The sequence below is a fragment of the Mandrillus leucophaeus genome, unplaced genomic scaffold, assembly GCF_000951045.1.
Source record: "Mandrillus leucophaeus isolate KB7577 unplaced genomic scaffold, Mleu.le_1.0 Scaffold283, whole genome shotgun sequence".
Classification (NCBI taxonomy): domain Eukaryota; kingdom Metazoa; phylum Chordata; class Mammalia; order Primates; family Cercopithecidae; genus Mandrillus; species Mandrillus leucophaeus.
In genome coordinates, this window is record NW_012102954.1 from 768,143 (window position 1) to 773,100 (window position 4,958).

General features: G+C 43.1%; 1 pseudogene; it reads right to left on the reverse strand.

The window, feature by feature from the left end:
- Positions 1-4,038: 4,038 nt before the first annotated feature.
- LOC105543475 lies at positions 4,039-4,745 on the reverse strand (annotated as a pseudogene).
- Between the last annotated feature and the right edge of the window lie 213 nt (positions 4,746-4,958).

Here is a 4,958-nt window from a genome sequence, read left to right on the forward strand (position 1 = left end):
GTGCATACAAATAAACCTTTTTCTCCTGTTTTTTTTAGACAGAGTCGTCTTGCTCTGTCACCCAGGCTAGAGTGCAGTGGCACAATCTCAGCTTACTGCAACCTCCACCTCTCGGGTTCAAGCGATTCTCCTGCCTCAGCCTACCGAGTAGCTGGGATTATAGGTGCCCACCACCACACCCAGATAATTTGTGCATTTTTAGTAGAGACAGGGTTTCACCATGTTGGCCTGGCTGATCTCGAACTCCTGACCTCAAGTGATCCGTCTGCCTCGGCCTCCCAAAGTGCTGGGATTACAGGTGTGAGCCACTGTACCCGGCCGCTTTTTCTCCTGCTAATCATGCCAAGAATGGTATGATCATTATTACTCTCATCAGCTTCTAGCAACTTCTGTGCTATGTCTGAACCACAGGAGTCCACAGTGACCCTGTCTCCTTTACATATGACTAACAAACAGCATATTCAAGTGCATTAATATTACAAGAAAAACCTGGAATTGTTTAGAAAAATGTTCCCTCAAAGTGGGAGGGAGCCAAGAGATAAAAGAATTTTATTTGGAAAAGTCCAGCTTGGCAAGTAGATGTGTTTGTTAAGATTTACATACAGGGCACTCCTGGACAGCAGCAGGACTGCTCTAGAGATCTGTGCCACCTCCCATCTCTAAACTATTTGTAAGCTAATTTTCTGGCTCTTTGCCTACTGTGTTTGAGTGATGAGACTGTTTTTCTTGGTAGGTTCTCAGACACTCCCCAAAATGCTTAGGTTCTCAGGGATACCTGTTCCTCAGCTGCACACCATGGCCTTGACTCACCATCTGGTCTTCAAGGTTCAAGAAGCAGGCGTGCACCCTTCAGTAACCTGGTGTGGAATCCATCACACTACAATTAAAATGTGTATGTGGAAAGAATGCATCCCAAAAGGTTAGCATGAATTATTTCCTGATGAGGAAACGTTTTAATGAACCTTTTTTTTTGGCTTTTCTTTCTTTTCTACTTTTTCGGCAGTGAATATTAGTTTTATGATAAGAAAGCTCTTTCCTCCCAGTAAATATTAATTTTAAAACAAAAAAATTAAAAGTTACAAGACAGCAATATCCTCTAGATCACTCTTTTGCTAGTATTTTTGTCTTTTTTTAACCTTCAGTTCAGATTTGACACTGCTGTTGAAGCACTTACACGTGTTCAGCATTCCTTGCTCTTTGGATGGCTATGTAGGTAGCAGAAGGGAAGGTCTTTCTTTGGGATTTTGCAGTCTCTGCAGGGGTCCAACATTTGCTTCCCAACCTGAATCAGAGCTTATTTTATTTTAGTGTTTTGCATCTGCACAGCTAATCACTACTTGTTATGTAAGCTCAGCTATGGGAATTTTTATTAGGCATAGCTCCTATTCATGAAGGATAGAATAATTTTTTAAAGAAGAAATTAGTACAATGGTGTAGGGAAGAAAGAGTAATATTTTTTCCTTGCTTGTTGGAAGGTTCTTGGCTTACACCCCATAACAAAAAACAAATTAACAAGAGAAAAGTGTAACAAATTTATTTAACCAAAGTTTTATGTGACATGCAGCCTTCAGAAATGAAGACCCCCAAAATGGAGGAAACTGTGTATTTTTATGTTTAGGTTTGATGAAAAGTGGATACTTATGGAGAAACATGATTGGATAAGGGGTATGATCGAACAGTAATAAACTGGGGGACTTAACAAGGGCTTTGTATTCAGATTTATCTTGGTGTCTCCGTGTCTTCATTCCGTTTCTCTGGCTGTCACATGAAGGTCTTATAACTGAGAAACAAAAAAGAAATCCTAAGTCCCCCAACTGACTGAATGGACACTCTTTTGGCCAAGAGGACCCCAGAGAAACCTTGAACATTGAGTTCCTGGACATGACAGGATGGAAAGTCAGACACACCTTGTATTAGTTCATTTTCATGCGGCTAATAAAGACATACCCAAAACTGGGAACAAAAAGAAGTTTAATTGGACTTACAGTTCCACATAGCTGGGGAGGCCTCAGAATCATGGTGGCAGGTGAAAGGAACTTCTTACACGGCAGTGGCAAGATAAAAATGAGGACAAAGCTAAAGCAGAAATCCCTGATAAACCCATCAGATCTTGTGAGACTTATTCACTATCACAAGAATAGCATGGGAAAGACTGGCCCCCATGATTCAATTACCTCCCCCTGGGTCCCTCCCACAATACATGGGAATTCTGGGAGATACAATTCAAGTTGAGATTTGGGTGGGGAGACAGCCAAACCATATCAATCCACCCCGGCCCCTCCAAACCTCATGTCCTCACATTTCAAAACCAATCATGCCTTCCCAACAGTCCCCCAAAGTCTTAACTCATTTCAGCATTAACCCCAAAGTCAACAGTCCAAAGTCTCACCTGAGACAAGGTGAGTCCCTTCTGCCTATAAGCCTGTAAAATCAAAAGCAAGCTAGTTATTTCCTAGATACAATGGGGGTACAGGTATTGAGTAAATACAGCTGTTCAAAATGGGAGAAGTTGGCCGAAACAAAGGGGTTACAGGGCCCATGCAAGTCTGAAATCCAGCAGGGAAGTCAAATTTTAAAGCTCCAAAATGATCTCCTTTGATTCCAAGTAACATCCAGGTCATGCTGCCGCAAGAGGTGGGTTCCTATGGTCTTGGGAAGCTCTACCCTTGTGGCTTTGCAGTGTACAGCCTCCCTTCTGGCTGCTTTCACAGGCTGGTACTGAGTGTCTGCAGCTTTTCCAGGTGCATTGTGCAAGCTGTTGGTGGATCTACCATTCTGGGGTTTGGAGGATGGTGGCCCTCTTCTAACAGCTCCACTAGGCAGTGCCTCAGTAGGGACTCTGCATGGGGGCTCTGACCCCTCATTTCCTTTCTGCACTGCCCTAGCAGAGGTTCTCCATGAGGGCCCCATCCTTGCAGCAAACTTTTGCCCGCACATCCAGGCATTTCCATACATCTTCTGAAATCTAGGCGGAGGTTCCCAAACCTCAATTCACAACTTCTGTGCACCTGCAGGCTCAACACCATGTGGAAGCCGCCAAGAATTGGGGCTTCTGCCCTCTGAAGCCACAGCCTGAGCTCTATGTTGGCCCCTTTCAGCCACAGCTAAAATGGCTGGGACACAGGGCACCAAGTCCATAGGGTGCACACAGCACAGGGACCCTGGGCCTGGCCCACGAAACCATTTTTTCCTCCTGGGCCTCCAGGCCTGTGATGGGAGGGGCTGTGTGAAGGTCTCTGACCTGGCCTGGAGACATTTTACCCAAGGTCTTGGGGATTAACATTAGGCTCCCTACTACTTATGCAGATTTCTGCCGGCTTGAATTTCTCCCCAGAAAAAGGGTTTTTCTTTTCTGTTGTATAGTCAGCCTGCAAATTTTCCAAACTTTTATGCTCTGCTTCCCTTAAAAAACTGAATGCCTATAACAGTATCCAAGTCACCTCTTGAATGCTTTGCTGCTTAGAAATTTCTTCCACCAGATACCCTAAATCATCTTTCTCAAGTTCAAAGTTCCACAAATCTCTAGGGCAGGGGCAAAATGCTGCCAGTCTCTTTGCTAAAACATAACAGGAGTCATCTTTGCTCAAATTCCCAACAAGTTCCTCATCTCCATCTGAGCCCACTTCAGCCTGGACCTTACTCTCCATATTGCTGTCAGCATTTTGGGCAAAGCCATTCAACAAGTCTCTAGGAAGTTCCAAACTTTCCCACATTTTCCCATCTTCTTCTGAGCCCTCCAAACTGCTCCAACCTCTGCTTGTTACCCAGTTCCAAAGTTGCTTCCACATTTTCAGGTATCTTTTCAGTGATGCCCCACTCACTCTACTAGTACCAATTTACTGTATTAGTTTGTTTTCATTCTGCAGATTAAGACATACCCAAAACTGGGAACAACCAGCCTCTGAAGGGCTGGTTCTTTTTTGTTGTTGTTTTTCACTCAGATCAAGTTTCCATATATTCAAAAAATAAATAAAGGTTTAAAAAGTTGTCTCACTAACTTTAGTTTCAGAACTGACTGACATCAGGCATTTCTTATTGTTAAAGGCCACCCTTCAGAGAAGATAAGAAATTTCTGAAGTCTACCTACGGATTCTTTTGGGATTCATTCTGACTAAGGAATATTTTTTACAAGAAAACCCTGGAATTATGTAGAAAAGCATTTCCCCAAAATGGGAGGGAGCCAAGAGGGAGCCAACATTTCACTGAGAGAAACGTTTCTTTGTTTTGCTCACATTCTTTGAGGAGCAAGAAAATACTAACTCTCCAGACATAGGTGTTCTGAAATCAATATTGGGCTCTTGCTTTTGGAATCAGACATCTCATGATTTGGGTTTGCAGTCCTTCTCTTTGGTGTCTTCAGGCTGAGTTTACTTGTAGGAGTACTAGGATTGCTCTTCAATGCTAATAGAAAGCTTCTGCTCTTACCATGATGTTTCACTGTTCTGTGGCATGTTTTACAAGTAATCAACAATACACTTTTGGAGTCTCTGAACTTTTTCACAATTTTTGCTTCTTTAAAACTGAGTGTATAATTTCATCCTTCTCGATTAATCAGTTTCTGTATTTTGGGTGTCAATGTGGCTTTGGGTTTGAGACACACTCAAAAGTTATCCAGAATCAACAACTGCAAACAGTATGGACATGTTTCTTCAAAAGTGCTGTTATCATAGGAGATAGCAGGCTTGGCCCTGGCAGCTGTTGTGCAGTTCCTGCTCTGAAGCTTCAAGGTGGTGGTTCTGTGTCATGGCTGTCACTGCCACTTCCTTGTCACAGGGACCTGGTGAGAAAACACGGCACCAGAAGTTGGCTTCCACCATGGGGTGGTTCTTGCCAGCCTAAGGAGGATGTGCAGTGAGGATTTTCATGTCTCAGCTTCACATTTTTTTTTTTGTTTTTTGTTTTCTTGTTGTTCTCATTCACTCTGTTTCCCAGGCTATAGTGTAGTGGCATGATCACAG